At 43.5% G+C, this 16,914-nt stretch overlaps 2 pseudogenes; one reads left to right on the top strand and one right to left on the bottom strand.

Moving 5' to 3' along the window:
* Nucleotides 1-2,880: 2,880 nt before the first annotated feature.
* On the bottom strand, nucleotides 2,881-3,182 carry LOC126490829 (diphthamide biosynthesis protein 3-like; annotated as a pseudogene).
* On the top strand, nucleotides 3,181-16,639 carry LOC126490828 (uncharacterized; annotated as a pseudogene).
* Nucleotides 16,640-16,914: the final 275 nt, after the last annotated feature.

Here is a 16,914-nt window from a genome sequence, read left to right as displayed (position 1 = left end):
AGATGCATTCATAGTTTACCTCCGGAAGCCATGCAAGTGGCCTAGTCCCATGCAGACACAAAAGAAGATCAGGAAACAGAGTGAAGAAAGGAGAACAGGCAGGCAAATCAAGTCCCCAGCACACTCTGGGGCTTGAGAAGCCTGTAACCTGGTGCTGTCCTTCCTGTACTCTCTTAGTCCTGCCCCTTCCTGCCCAGCTCCTTTACTTCCTCCACAATAAACACAGCATGTCCTTCCATCAACCTCTCAGGCTTCAAATTAATCACCTTCATTCCAAATTGTGTCTGGACCTTTGTCTAATGAAGTCCCCGTGCCATACTCACATACTCACCCATCCCCTGACTGTGTAGATGTGGATGCTATTCAGTCTGCTCCCAGCAACATTCTGCTAAATTTGCTTGTAGCTGGTTGGTTTGTTTTTATTTTTGGAGACAGGGTCTGGATAGGTAATCCTAGTTGGCTTCAAACTTATAGAAATCCTGCTTCAGGCTCCTGAATGCTGGAATTGCACGTGTTGAGCCCACCATGACTAGCTACTCTGCAGTGTGAAGGGAGCCCAGTTCAGAGTATGGTTGTATAAATGCCATTATGAGCCCTTTCTGTGTTTAAATAGGTTTCAACCTGTGTGTGTTAGATACACATGACACATGACAGTGTCAGGGCTGAACTGAATTGTAGGATACCCATTAGTGTGTACAGAGACCTGGAGACCTGTTTGGTGTGAAGCCCCTGGCATATTTAGTAGCCAGTAGTATTGGTATAGTTGAGGGAAAACTGTTTTTCTTTATTTGGGTAGAAAATACTTTCTTTTTTCACTGTGCCACTGAGAGCGTTCTGCCTGCCTCAGTCATCTGAGGGTGGGTCTGAGACTGAGCACAGTCCAGGAACTAGACGTAGCACGATTAATAAAAAGTCAGAGACAGATATTTGGGTTCAACCGGAACGTCAAAAAAACAAAACAGACAGACATTGACTCTTAATAAAATGTGGGACTATTAATAACAACAGAAAGACAGATATTGGAGTTCAATTTGAAGGTCAGAAAAGTGAAACAACCAGTCACTGGTTCTTACCTCTACCTCAGTCCAAAATGGTGATCCTGCCTCCAGGGATCCTCAGAATGAGACTCAAAACTCTGTTTTGTTTTTGTTTTATTTTTTGAGTGGGTGGGTATAGAATAATTATTAGCTATTTTCTTTCTTTTTAAAAAAGAATTTTATTTAGTTGTATGGGTGTTTTGTCTGCATCTGTGTCTGTGCCCTACATGCATGCCTGGCATCCACAAAGGTCAGAAGAAGGCATGAGAACACCAGGAACTGGAGTTACAGACAGTTGTGAACTATGTGAGTGCTGGGAATTAAACACAGATCATCTTGGGCAAGTGCTCTTAACCCATGAGCCATCTCTCCAGTCCTACTGGCTATATTTTAGTTGCAGGAGCCACGCCCCCAATCTGCTGGATACCAATGCACTTTCAAGTCTGTGTGTTCGCAGCAAAGCTGTGTTTGCAGAAACTTTTCAAACTTCTGCACAACTGAGTCTGACTTCTTGCTACTCTCAATCCTCAGTGAGGGAAGAGTAATAGTTCAGCTCCACAGTTTTCTCCTTCTCAAGGTTAGTCCTGCTCAACAGGACTGAATGTCTGATTTGGACACCATTATGTGTACGCTTATTAGTGTGCCCTCATGGGCATGTCCATTTAGAGCCAGCTCACACTTTCAAGCTCACCCTCTGCTGTGGAGGTGTCACTTATCAGGACTAGTGGCCACACGGGCTGTGACATGTTACAATTGCTGTTATATGAAGACTCAACCTAACCTCTGTCTGAAATGTAGTCCCCTCAGTCATTTCAAGAAATAAAGGTCCGGATACAGAGATACTTGCTCCAACCTAGCAAAATTATTCATGTACTTTCATTTTCCAATTTGGCAGACATGACACCTCTCACTGACACTAGTTTTCTTCCATTGGCTGTGTTTCTTTTTCCCCTGTCCTAACATAAGGGATGTACCGTGTATCAGGAGCTGTTTCTTCTACCATTTCAGTCTAGCTTTTCCCTCCTCAGTCACTAACTGGAAGTTATAGAGAAACTGTGGCCTCACAGTCAATACTGTGACTGAACTCTGTGCACGAAGAGCAAAAGGAATGACTGCCAACCGGAACAGTGCAGTCTCAGCAAGGTCAGGTGACTAGCTACCAAAGGAGCCAGGGCGCAGAACCAGGAAAGGCACAGATTTCCTTAAGTTTCCAAGAAAGCAAATGACAGAAAAAGGCCTCATCTGAATCAGCTCCTCAACTCCATCAAAATGTTAGCTTTTAAAATAAAGGCCCTGCAGGCTGCAAAGATGGCTCAGAGGTTGGGAACGTGTCGTGCTTTCAAAGAACCCAAATCTGGGTTCCAGCAACCCATGTTGGGTGGCTCAAAACCATTTGTGACTCCTGTTCCAGGAAACCCAATGCCTCTGGCCTTCCTGAGCAGCTGTACGCAACATGCATATACCCCCACACAAATGGACACACACACAATAAAAATAAAACAGTAAATCTTTAAAAATAAAATAAAATAAAAAGCCTCAGGATTAAAGTGGATGATGATGTTTTCAGAAAAATGAGTTAGTTTTATGATATTCAAATGATGCACCTGGGAGAAAGAAAAAGTGCCTTCCTTTAAATTCAGATGGACAATTAGGAATCCTTCCAATCCTGTATAAGCATAAAATCCAGGGCTGGCTCTGTCTCAAAAATAAAAAAAATAAAAAAAAAAAGTCCAGGGCTGACATGTCACAGGCTCGTTTCTTATGATGAATTCAGCGGCTGATAATGATCCACGCCCATGGAAGAGCAAGCCACAGACAGCTGTCTTGTAGAGAGGTGGTTTACTCAGCACCTGATCCGTCCACCTGGGCTCATTTCCTGCTGCTCAGGATTTGGGTTCCTGAGGGCTTCTTCAGCATTTAACTCTTTGTTGGTTGAAGGTGCTGGGACTGTTTCTCCACACATAAACTTACTGTTATCATAAATCACTTTTATAATGAGAGAGCAGCTAGGACACACTGCCACGTCTTCTCCACTCTCCAACTCTTCCTTGGTGATGGAGAAGTCCCCACAGGGTAGAAATAAGTCTCTGAGTCCTTGCCATATTGAAAGTCCTCGATCTTCACCTAGTCATGAAACACCGCCATGGTCACCGAGTCCACCACATCAGTGTCCCTAATTGTACCTGGGCAGGGATGGCCTGGCTTCCCAATCCACCTGGGAGCCTCTGGGGTTTTTTTTAATGCTTTTTAAATGATTTATCAGATCAGAGAACTCTTGTGAGAAGCTAAGTTCTCGGCTCTATAGAATGAGTGGTTATTCTATAGGTACCATTGTACCTTTGGAATATTTATGTATTCATCTTCAGTTTTTTGTTTGTTTGTTTGGTTGGTTGGTTGGTTGTGGAAGGCCAGGATAAATCCAGACCCCCTCCCCTAGCAGGAAGAGTAGAGCCAAAAATCTAGGTTGGCCGGTTCAGTGACTTTGTTCCAGGAACTGTCTGACCACAAAGTTAGATTATATTCTTGAGAACAATCTTGAGAAACAGGGAGATACCCCCTTGTGATTATCACTGGTATTTTCAGAATCTTCCAATGATGCCCTCCCTACCCGCTTTGGGTTGTGGTTTCTTCCCTTAAATACCCCTTCTCCCAGCTATTCGGGGTCTAACACCTCTACCCCTGCATGGAATATGAGTCTTTGCCCCAGCACACTGGTTTCTGTCAATAAACCTCGTGTGATTACAGCAAGGACAGTCTCTTGTGAGTACTTGGGGGGGGGGGGGTTGTGTTATCCCAAGACTTGAGTGAGAGTCTTCCCACTCCAGGGGTCTTTCATTGGGGGCTTGTCCTGGGATTGGCAATCATCCTCATCTCCAAAGACCCACTTAGAGGTGAGACATTGTCTGTGTCTTTGTATTTCCCTGCCGACTGAATTCAGGTTCTGTACTTTCAGTTTTTGCAGTCGCTTGGGTCTCGGGAGGAGACGGAGGGAGTGATCAGCAGATGTGCTAGGAGATCATCAACTGCCACCCTGGGAGACATCCCGGGAGGTGAGGAGGGACCCCAGGGATGCCTGGGAGATTCCCGTCTGGGTGCTGGTGAGGATACAGAAGTTCTCCTGGATTGGAGATCTGTATGTCTGGAGTGGTTTTGTCTGTCTAGGTTTTGTTAGCCTTTGTTTGGGTGTCTTCGGTCTCTGTTTCGTCTTACTTGTGACTTTGATTATGGGACAGACTGTGATGAACTCTGGATCATTGCACTGATGTTAAGGCTAGAGCACACAACTTATCAATTGAGATTAAGAAAGGGCCATGGAAGACTTTTTGCTCCTCAGAGTGGCCGGCACTTGGTGTCAGCTGGCCTCCAGAGGGCACCTTTGATTTAATCACTATTTTTGAAATTAAAGCTATTGTTTTTCAGGAAGGACCGGGATCCCATCCCAATCAACAACCATACATTACTGTATGGCAAGATTTGGTCCAGGATCCCCCACCTTGGGTTAAGCCTTGGGTGCGTAGATGGAAGCTAGGCTCCTGAGCCCTGGCTCTCTGAGAGTCAGAGTGCAAACTGAAACCTGTAGCTCCGAGGCCTGACAATTCTCCCGAGAACCAACTTTTGGCTCCTCCTAAAATCTATCCCGATACCAACTGCAGCTGGTACAAAATGGTAATAAGAAAACACATTCTAGATAAAGAAGACCAGGAAGAAATGCAGGGAGGTAAGGAGAGAAGAGGGCATATCCCCAAGACCCAAAGGAAGTTCCCTGGCTGAATGAGAGGATCTATACAGGAAAACTAAAAGAATGTTCAGACATTCTAATGATATACTCAGACATTAATAACTAACAACATATGTATATTTTCAATCTCCCAGCAAAGTATAAAATGCTTGGAAGAGTGTCAGGTATGTGATTCCTTTCTATGAGTTGCTGGTCAGGGAGGTCCCAAAGGACCCCAGAAGAAATGCAAGTTATTGCCATTGTCTTGGTTGCCCACCAGAGGTGACTGATGTGGGAATGATTTTTTTTCTAAATCATATCTGCTCCTATCAATACAGAGTGGCGCCCAACGTGATGAACTAAATCTACTTAAAAACGTGAGAGGGCTATAAAAAAAAAGGAGAGTTTAACACACTTTTGGCTGTTTCTGGGTGGCTTGCCGCAAAGAAATTTTCCTGACTCAGCAGCCGGAAAAAAACTGGCTGTTTTAAAATTCCAGCTTTCTGGGCTGTGCCACCATTGCGATCTCTGTCTGGCTCCTGCGGGAGACAGAACTTTTGAATGGAGCGTTTGGAGTAAAGTGCTATGATTTGCTTGATGGCAATGTGGACTGCTGTGTGCCTGGAACTGTGTGCGGCTTAGGGACACCAAATGGCTCTGAGGCAGGAGCAGCTCAGCTCCACCTTGCTGAACTGTGCTGACCTCAGGCAGGAACTGCCGTAATTACCATAACAGCGCAGTTAAAGTTTAGACTCTTCAGGAAACAGGCGGTACCGTATTACCCCTATGTGGCTCAACTTAAGTTTTTAAGAAGTACTTAACATTTTAAGAAATGCTCCTGGATAGTAAAAAACATTACAGATTCACAGTAGAACAGATTCAGACATAAAAGATTTGTAAATTGGTCACACTGTTGGATGAATGTATGTAGGCTTGGGAGAGAAAAGAAAAAGAATATAAAGAATAAAGTTAATGTCCTTTAAAAAGGGGGGTAAAGTCTTTAAAGAGACAGAGTACAGATAGTTATAGATTAAAACAAATAAAGGAAAATAAGCCACGTAAAAATGAAAAATTCACAGAGAGTCTGGATTATGTACATTGTGTTTTCTTTAAAATTTTTGACTGTGAAGGAGCTAAGTACAGAGAGACATTTCATTATATGGGTTGCCAAGCTAAACCAGAATGGATATAAGGGTATTATGATTTCAGAATTTGGGTCTAAGGATATGATTCTTTGGAGAGGGTCTTCTTTTGTTTTCACAGAGGATGATACCCTGTGGATTGCTTCTATTCCAATATGGTATGATAGACCACACCCTCCTGAAAGGTTGCTGTGAACACCCTCAAAAAATTACTTCACTCAACTGCCAACTGAGATGACCCTGGCACACAGGTTATACCATGAAAGACCTAATTAATGACGCCTCCATTCAGCAGGAAGCAGATTGGGGAGAAATAACTGTGCCCATATTCCCAAATATTGTTTATAAATGTTCTTTTACACTTAAAAAGGTATATGATATAGGTATGAATAATTTGCATTGGTATGGACTTCAAGGTCAATTTTGTCATATGTATTTCTGATATTGATTAAGGTATTGTGATTGTGTAGTTCATTTAAAATGTAATGTATAATTAGGAAATATAGGTTGCTAATGGATAATCATCTATAATAGTCAAATTTGAAGTTATTTGGTTAGATTTTCTAGATATATAGAGATATATTTCAATTAGATAGGCATTCTTCATATCTTTCAAAGACTACAGAATATGGCATTTAATGTTTTAATAACTTAGGGTTTTTCATGGCAATGAGACACGTCTGCTCCTGGCATCACCAATCTACTTCAATAGGAAGATGGGCATCGAAGAGGATCCTTATGGAGTTTGATAGCCATTTGGGCAAGAAACTGCTCTTGCCTGGACTGATGGATAAACTGGACACAAAGAACCTGCAGAGAGAGGACTGGTGAACTTGCCTAAAGGTGAGATGGTCTTTCAGGGTTCCTGACTCATGAAAGAGTCTGTGACACATTCTACAGGACACAGCAGAAAATGACTGAACTGTCTTTGAAATTTCCTGCTTCATGGAAATGTTTGCTGGATACTATGGGCCTGAAGGCTGAAGATGGATGCCCCAATGGTACAGAGGAACTTAGGATGACTGTCCAGGCAGTGAGATGTCTCTATCATTTCTAGAATTTTGGATTATAATAGGCAATATTATATCCTTCTGGAGTCTTTGATAGAGTTGAAGAATGGTTAGTTATAGTTATTGTTTTCCTTAGTTATGATAAAAGATAAAGTAGATATAAATATTGTAACTGTAATTCTTACTTGATAACTGTTTTGCTATATGTAATTTTACCTTGTTAAAATGAAAGCCTTTTTTGCTTAAACAGAAAAGGGGGAAATGATGTGGGAATGATTTCTTTCTAATCTGTTGCTTTCATTGGTTAATTAATAAAGAAACTGCCTTGGCCCATTTGATAGGCCAACCCTTAGGTGGGCGGAGTAGACAGAACAGAATGTTGGGAGAAAGAAGCCGAGTCAGTGAGTCACCATGATTTTCCAACTCCAGACAGACACAGGTTAAGATCCTCCCTGGTAAGCCACCAGCTCGTGGGCTACACAGATTATTAGAAATGGGTTAGATCAATATGTAAGAGCTAGCCAATAAGAAGCTGGAACTAATGGGCCAGGCAGTGTTTAAAAGAATACAGTTTCCATGTAATTATTTCGGGGCAAAAGCTAGCCATGTGGGCAGCCGGATGCCCGGGATGCAGTCCCGCCGCTCCTATCACTACAGGTGAGACCCTATTGCTGAAGATACCACATACTTTAATTATACTACAAAGAAAATCATGCTACAATTGAGCCAGAAGTTTCCTCCTTGTTGGCTAACCTTCATAATGCCAAAAGCTGCTATGTAGGTAACTATGCTATGTAGATATGGAGAAAATTTATCAGTGGCATTACTGTGGTGGTTTGAAAGAAAATGACCCTCATGGGCCCATGGGGAGTAACACTACTAGAAGACATGGCTTTGTTGGAGTAGGTGTGGACTTGTTGAAGGAAGTGTGTCACTGTGGGGATGGGCTTTGAGGACTCATATTCTCAAGTTACACCTAGTATGGCCCACCATCTCCTTCTGCTGCCTGTGGATCAAGACGTAGAACTCTCAGCTCCTTCTTCAGCACCATGTCTGCCTACACACTGCCATGTTTCCTAACGTAATGATAATGGACTAAACCTCTGAACTGTGAGCCAGCCCCAATTAAATGTTTTCCTTTGCAAGTGTTGCAATGGTCATAGTGTCTCTTCACAGCAATAGAAACCCTAACTAAAACAATTACCCATATGTGGATCATGGATGCTATTAGTACCAATTTGTCAGGCAAGATATGCCCATTGGTACATTTAGTGGCATTATAGTTATGGTTATAACCAACTGCCTTCTGATTCTAAGGCCTACTCTGTGTTTATACCCGTAGATGAGTACTGTTCTCACCCTTGGTCAAAGCAATGAAAAGAGGTTCATGACAAGACTTGGCCCACAACACTCAGTTATGGCTGGAAAAGGCACTCACAGGGTGCAGTCCATTCTTGAGGAGCTACTGAAAGTTTCAGTAAATGTGGAGAGAGAGTCGTTGCCTTCAGTGGTGTAGTCACAAGAAAGCTATTTATACTTTGGTGAACAGCTCCACACACATGCTCATGTGGGCAGCAAATAGGCCACAACACAAAAACAAGGGAAAAAGATTTGGAAGTTGGAAGCAAAATCTATTGGGAGAAGTAGAAGGAGAATAAGAGAGGTTGGAGTGAATGTGACTAGAATGTATTTACAGGTGTGAAATTCTCAAAGAATAAATTAAATTTTTCTTAAAAATGTAAATTACCAAGTTATAAGGATAAAACCAATAAAAACATACATAAGCCAAAAAAAAAATCTATCCCGAGATTGAGGAGCCACCTGAATGGCCAAGCCCTCCACCACCCACTTACCCACTGCCCCAGATACCTAATTCTGGTGCTAGAGGCAGCACTGTGGGGGGGGAGAAAGATCTGCAACAGGCACACAAAGTCGGTGTGCTCAGAGTCCTGCACAGGGTCCCGGAGGACCAGATTCAACAGTGGCATTGCCACTGCGTATCTATGGCCCTTCAGTGGACCCACCCCATCCCCAACCACTCCAGTATTGGCCATTTTCCTCTGCTCATCTTTACAACTGGAAAGCTAATCACCCTTCCTTTTCAGAGAATCCCACCAACCTGACAGGAGTGGTGGCATCTTTGATGTCTTCCCACCAACCCACCTGGGATGACTGTCAGCAGCTTTTACAGGTCCTTTTCACTACTGAAGAGAAAGAGAGGATCTTGTTGAAGGTCCAGAAAAATGTCCCCGGAGCAAATGGGGCACCAATCAATCTTCCGAATGAAATAGATGCCGGGTTTCCCCTTAACTGACCTGATTGAGACTTCAATACGGCAGCAAGTAGGGAGCGGCTGACAGTCTATCACTAAGTTCTCATGGCAGGTCTCTGAGTGGCTGCAAGATGCCCTACTAATTTGGCCAAGGTAAGGGAGGTTCTTCAGGGGCCAGTTGAACTGCCATCTGTGTTTCTTGAATGTTTAATGGAGGCTTACAGGCATTATACTGCCTTTGACCCAACCTCTGAGGGTCAGCAAGCAGTGGTAGCTATGGCCTTCATAGGGCAGTCAGCACCAGATATTAAGAAAAAGTTACAGCGGTTAGAAGGGTTGCAGGATTATACCTTGCAGGATTTGGTTAAGGAAGCAGAGAAAGTGTTTCATAAGCAAGAGATGGAGGAAGAGAAGAGAGAGAGAGAGAGAGAGAGAGAGAGAGAGAGAGAGAGAGAGAGAGAGAGAGAGAGAGAGAGAGAGGAAGAAAGAGAGTACCGCAGGGATCATAGACAAGAGAGAAATTTGACTAGAATTTTGGCCATAGTGGTAGGAGAGAAAGGAAAGACAGGACCTAGACAGATAGGGAACCTGGGCAACAGAAGACCAAAGATAAGTGAAGATGGACAGAAGCACCCCTTGGACAAAGACCAATGTGCTTATTGCAAAGGAAAAGGACACTGGGCAAGAGACTGCCCAAAGAAGAAAGGAAGGACCTCTAAGGTACTGGCTCTAGAAGAAGATGATTAGAGGGGACGAGGTTCAGACCCCCTCCCCAATCCTAGGGTAACCCTGACTGTGGAGGAGACCCCTATGGATTTTCTAGTGGACACAGGGGCTGAGCACTCTGTGCTGAAACAACCATTGGAGAAACTAAAGAATACAAAGAATATAGTAATTGGAGCAACTGGACAGAAACAATATCCGTGGACCACCTTATAATCTATAGATTTGGAGAGAGGACAAGTGACTCATTCCTTCCTGGTTATCCCTGAGTGTCCCATGCCTTTATTAGGAAGAGACTTGTTAACAAAGTTGAAAGCCCAGATCAGGTTTACTCTAACCGGGCTGGAGGTAACATGGGAGACTCCTACCTCCATGATATTGGCCCTGAGACTCGAAGGAGAGTATAGACTACATGAGCTCCTGAGTCAGGCAAAGACCCCTGACATTAAGGAATGGTTAGTGACATTACCTAAGGCTTGGGCAGAGACTGGGGGCATGGGAAAGGCAATGAGAGTTCCCCCAGTAGTAGTGGGACTAAAGACTGATACCTCCCCCATAGGAGTATGTCAGTACCTGATGAGCCAAGAGGCCAGAGAAAGAATTAGACCTCATATCCAGAGGCTTATACAACAAGGTATTTTGGTGCCTTGCCAGTCTTCCTGGAACGCTCCCTTGTTACCCATCAAAAAGCCTGGCACTAATGACTACAGACCAGCACAAGACCTAAAGGAAGTTAACAAGAGGGTCCAGGACATACATCCGGCTGTCCCCAACCCATACAACCTTCTCAGCTCACTCCCACCAGACAGGAAGTGGTACACTGTTCTAGATCTAAAAGACGCTTCCTTTTGCCTGAGGTTACATCATTCCAGCCAACCTGTTTTTGCCTTTGAATGGAGAGACCCGGACACCAGACTTGTAGGTCAATTGACCTGGACCAGACTACCCCAAAGGTTCAAAAATTCTCCCACTCTTTTTGATGAAGCCCTCCACTGGGACCTGGCCACATTCAGAGCTGAAAACCCACAGGTAACCTTGCTTCAGTATGTTGACGATTACTTTTGGCAGCAACTACTGAACTTGAGTGCAGACAAGGAACTGAAAAATTACTAATGGAATTAGGTGAGTTGGGGTACCAAGCCTCAGCTAAAAAGGCTCAACTGTGTCAGACAGAGGTTACTTATTTGGGGTATGCCCTCTGAGAAGGGAAACAATAGCTAATGGAAGCCAGGAAAAGACTGTAACTCAGATCCCCACCCCACTACACCAAGACAAGTAAGAGAATTCTTGGGCACTGCTGGCTTCTGCAGGCTATGGATCCCCGAGTTTGTGACCTTAGTTGCCCCGCTGTTCCCCCTAACCAAAGAAGGGGGTGTTTGCATGGACCCTGGATCACCAGAAAGCCTTTGAAGAGATTAAAAGGGCCCTACTGATGGCCCCAGCCTTAGCCTTGCCTGACCTAACTAAATCTTTTACTCTCTACGTAGATGAGAGAGCAGGGGTTGCCAGAGGAGTCCTTACTCAGACTTTGGGACTTTGGAAGAGGCCAGTAGCTTACCTATCCAAAAAATTAGACCCTGTCACCAGCATATGGCCTTCTTGCCTGAAAGCTATTGCTGCCGTAGCTCTGCTCATCAAAGATGCTGATAAGCTCACTCTGGGACAACAGACAACTGTAGTGGCACCCCATGCTCTAGAAAGCATTATCCGACAGCCCCCTGACCGATGGATGACCAACACTCATATGACACATTATCAAAGCCTCTTGTTGACTGAATGAGTGACCTTCACTCCCCCTGCTGTCCTCAATCCCACTATCTTACTGCCCAAGACTGATGACTCCTCACCTACCCATCACTGCGCTGACATTCTGGCAGAAGAAGCTGGTACCCGAAATGATCTGAAGGATCAGCCTTGGTCTGGGAGTCCAAACCAATATATGGATGGCAGCAGTTTCATGGTTGAAAGTGAGTGGAAGGCAGGGGCAGCAGTGGTGGATGGAAAGTAAGTGATCTGGGCCAGTAGCCTCCCTGAAGGGACATCAGCCCAGAAAGTCAAACATGTGGCTTTGATACAGGCTCTATGGATGGCAAGGGGAAGTCTATCAACATCTCACTGACAGCGGGTATGCCTTTGCCACTGCCCATATACACAGAGCAATATACAGACAAAGAGGACTGTTGACATCTGCAGGAAAAGACATAAAAAATAAAGAAGAAATTTTGAGCCAAGGAAGGTAGCCATCATACATTGTTCAGGACACCAATAAGCTCAAGATGCTGTAGCTAAAGGAAATCAGATGGCAGACCTAACTGCTATGTTGTACAGCAGCTTTAAAGGCTTGGGACAGGATTCAGGAATAGGAAAGAGAGTTGAATCACATCTTAGAGTTAAACAGGGTCAGAGAGAACCTTTTTGTGACTTTTTGCAAAGACTAACTAGGGCTGTACAAATAGGGGTAACTGACCCAGAAGCTAGGCATATAATAATTGAATTTATGGCTTATGAGAATGCCAACATTGAGTGCAAATGGATCCTTGGGCCTTTAAAGATCAGATCAGTACCCATGGATAAATGTGTTTTAAATACAATGAATGTTGAGACACTTGATTATGTAGCTGAACGGTGGGTAGGAGAAGCAATTTCCAATGGTAAAAGGAGACATCAGAATACCAAATGTTTTAATGGTGGTAGAATGGGACATATGAGAAGGGATTGTAGACAATGGATTCCTAGGAATAATACCTCCTCTGGGAATGTTATAAATAGGAAGACTCAGGGTTCAGGTGTATGTAGGAGGTGTGGAAAAGGTCAACATTGGACAAACGAATGCAGGTCAACAAAAGATAGACAAGGCAACCTGATACCATCAGGAAATGCTGTGGGGGGCCTCTTGCAGGCTCCCATGACAAATGTGATCCAGTCATTCCCAGTTACAGTGGAAAATGTGTCTCACCAAAAAAATTAAAAATCCAAAGCCTGCTGTAAAAAGCAATACTGGTCTGAATAAAGGGTTAAATGTGGAGGATGAGTCAAAAACTCTAGTAGGACAAAGGAAACATATATTTTGGCAGACTTCCATAAATGATCAAAGACCAAAGCTAAGAGTTTGTATAAATGGTATTTTTATTGAAGGTTTATTAGACATGGGTAGGGGTGTAAGTATCATTACTCCAGAATCTTGGCATATGAATTGGCCTCTTCAAGAGGTAGATGTTCAGTTTCTGGGAATTGGAACCCTATATCAGGTAAAACAAAGCACGATATGGGTTGAATACATAGGGCCTGAAGGGCAAATAGGAAGACTAAGGCCATATATAGCCAATATTGTAGTGAATTTGTGGGGTCGTGACTTATTGCAGCAATGGAATACCCAAATTAACCCTTCTGCAGCCCCCAAAACTTATGTTTCTGAGGAAAATATTAGAAGGTATTATAGAGACGCGGCGGAGAGACCGGTGCGCAGATGCGGCAGAGAGACCAGGATCAACCTACCCCTGGACCCAGCAATAACACTCTTGGGAATATACCCAAGAGATGCCCTATTATACAACAAAATTATATGCTCAACTATGTTCATAGCAGCATTGTTTGTAATAGCCAGAACCTGGAAACAACCTAGATGCCCTTCAATGGAAGAATGGATGAAGAAAGTATGGAATATATACATATTAGAGTACTACTCAGCAGTAAAAAACAATGAGTTCTTGAATTTTGCATGCAAATGGATAGAAATAGAAAACACTATCCTGAATGAGGTAACCCAGACCCAAAAAGAGGAACATGGGATGTACTCACTCATAATTGGTTTCTAGCCATAAATAAAGGACATTGGGCCTATAATTTGTGATCCTAGAGAAGCTAAATAAGAAGGTGAACCTAAAGAAAAACATATAGTTATCCTCCTGGATATTGTAAGTAGACAAGATTGCCGGGCAAAAACTGGGAACTGGGGGTGGGGTGGGATGGGGGAAAGGGGAGATGGGGAGAAAAGAGTGAGAAGGGGAGGATGGGAAGAACTTGGGGGAATGGGATGGTTGGGATAAAGGAAGGGTAGATATGGGAGCATGGAATTGTTGGGACTAAGTGTGGCCTTGTTAGAAGAGGTGTGTCATTAGAGGTGCATTTTTAGATTTCAAAAGCCCACACCAATGTCTGTCTCTCTGTCTCCTTCTCTACTGGCTGCCTGTGGGCCAGGATGTAAAGTAATAGTAAGAAGACCTAGGGAGAAAAGGTTGTCAGGGAAGAAACAGTCTCTCCTATGTCAATAATGAATATACTTTTCATCCCAGCCACACTAAGGGTTACCAAAGGCTTGCTCACAGAAATAGAGAATATTGGAGCACTATATCCTCAGGGTCCCACTAGTCCTCAAAAGGAGAAGGGGTTCATTGCTTTACTAGGATGTCCAGGAACAAAGTCAAGGGTATTTTCCCTTTTTTTGGTTAATGGAGACAGGGTTTCTCTGTAACTTTGGATCCTGTCCTGGAACTAGCTATTGTAGACCAGGTTGGCCTTGAACTCACAGAGATCCTCCTGCCTCTGCTTCCCGGGTGCTAAAATTAAAGGCATGTGCCACCACTGCCCAGCCATTTTTTCTTTTTTATGTTTAACCAAAGAGTAAAGTCTTTGGGGTGAAGACTAATATTCCCTCACAGAGGAGAGAGGGGCATTCTCTCTTCCAATGGTGTTTCACTTTTCAGATTAGACATGGCCCTGGGTGAAGCTTATCACCTAGGAGCTTTAGGCACTCTCAGTGAAATGTCCTGACTGAGCACAGTAGCAGGAGACATTCTGAAGCTGGGTTGGTTCCTTTAGACTGGACCAAATGGCCACTAGATGGCATTATAGGATTCCTGGAGTTTCATCCATAGCGAAATTGACATGTTATTGAAAATAACCTTCATAAAGTGGGACAAGAACTATGGGGTCTCTGGTCTAATTTTTGAAGCTTTTGTTTATCCAGAGAGGCTTGGGTTATAAAAGGTAGAGCTTGTATAACTTGGCCTTCTTGAGTTTTACAGATGGTAATATTTATTTGTTCATGGCTTCAACTAAACTAGACTAAATGAGAACCACATTCTCAAAATCCCCCTGTGTTACGTCTCACAATTGGCTACAGTTAAGAAGCATTGTCTGAGAGCCGGGCGATGGTTGCACATGCCTTTAATCCCAGCACTCGGGAGGCAGAGGCAGGCGGATCTCTGTGAGTTCGAGACCAGCCTGGTCTACAAAGCTAGTTCCAGGACAGGCTCCAAAGCCACAGAGAAACCCTGTCTCGAAAACAAAAAAAAAAAAAAAAAAAGTATTGTCTGCCAACCCCAAAGGAAGGCCACATGCCCCAGGTAGGAGAGCTTTATCTTGCCCCTAACAGGTCCAGTCAATATCTTGCTTTCCACAATGTTTGGAAGACTATTTATGGAAACTGGAGCAAAATCTATGAATGATGAACACTTCTTCATTCAACATCTTCTAATACCCCACCCAGACAAACCCAACTGTCCTTTCCACAGCCTCTTTTTCTCTTGATTCTGCCTCTCCATTACTAGTTTCTTCTCTTCCTAACTCTGTTTTTCCTTGAGCCATCACAAACTGCATCAGGATTCTAATGCAGGGAGGATTATAGTAGCTATTGCATTCTGGCAGCTATTCACTGTCATGGCTGGGGGCCATTATATTTGACGTCTCTGGGATTTCCTTTCTAAAATGGATATTCCAGGAGCCAGGGGAAGCTTATTTTATTGTTTTCCCTTGGAACCTTTTCTTCCAGGTGGCAAATATTTTGATGTGAGGGATAGTGTAGGCCTAAGCTCCTGCAAACAAGGAGCCTCATAAGAGAAGGGGAAGGGAAATGGGGAAATGTTAGTTGAGCCATGGGTAGGTGTGGAAGTCTCAATACTCAGTCCAGCATCTCCTGGGACAGACTAGACAACTTTAACTGATTCCCTTTGTACACTGGAGTTGGTCCTCCAGGCTAGAGAACATGAATGGAGAAGGGCCACCTCCATCTGAGGCTTCTCTATCTTTCCTTCTCCAAACTCTTAAAAAATTTTGATCTTTTCCTGCAATGGAGCTTGGAAGATCTCCCCAGGAAGATCTTATAACCATTTTTTATTCCACCAGTTGTTAGAACAAGCTCCTGTTAATGCCACTTTTTCTCTTCAGGATACATTAGGTTTTGTTAAGGTAAGAAACACTCTTAAAATTCTTCATTCTTGCATCACTGTGTAATACTCAGTAATGCTTCCATGGTTGATTTTAATACAATTGCTACATCTAGCAAGGTTGTGGGACTAAGACATGTTTGGTATTCCATGAATAAGGAGGATTTAAAAAGTACTGTGACACATGATCATGGACCTAAGAGGTATTATTAACATGTGGTGGTATGGCCATAGGCCTGCTGACTTCAGAATAGTACTTTTGGGGAGGGAGATGTTGTTCTTGATTGTTCTTCCAGAGACTGCAGCCTGAGCAGTTGCTGGGATGGAAGCTCCTCGGCTGCCTTGTTAGTTCGTGTACCAGCAATCATTCCTTTGCCAGTCCGAGAGAAGGCCATTTGTGCAGAAGTGACTTTGTATCAAGAAAAATGTGATTTCGGAATAATAGTTGCTGTGGTTGCGATCATTACCGTTTCTGCTACTGCTGCAACCGTTGCTGGACTGGCAGTGGCCCAAACGTCTCTTGTGGCAGACACTATGGATAGATTGGCAGGACAAGTTAGTGAGGTCCTTTAAAGGCAAAATGCCTTGAATTCTCACATCAAATTTGGACTTTTAAATTTAAATCAGCAAACTGCCTTATTGCAAGAACAGGTCGACTCATTATGGATAATTCAACAAATGTCTTGATACAGTTTGTATTACACTCTCTGTTGTGACTAATGCTTCTGAAATTAAAAAATGCTACTTCCCTTAATTTTAAATAATACTCGAGTGCCCACTGTTCCAGCCAAAGAGTGGTGGAATGCTATGGCCCAGTTGGGAGGCTGGGTCCAACAGTGCTCAGGGAC

Source organism: Alexandromys fortis, unplaced genomic scaffold, assembly GCF_014885135.2.
Source record: "Alexandromys fortis isolate MF-2015 unplaced genomic scaffold, M_Fortis_MF-2015_v1.1 scaffold_246, whole genome shotgun sequence".
NCBI classification, from domain to species: Eukaryota; Metazoa; Chordata; class Mammalia; order Rodentia; family Cricetidae; genus Alexandromys; species Alexandromys fortis.
The sequence above is the reverse complement of the archived record's forward strand: the minus strand, read 5'-3'. Positions and strand labels throughout refer to the sequence as shown.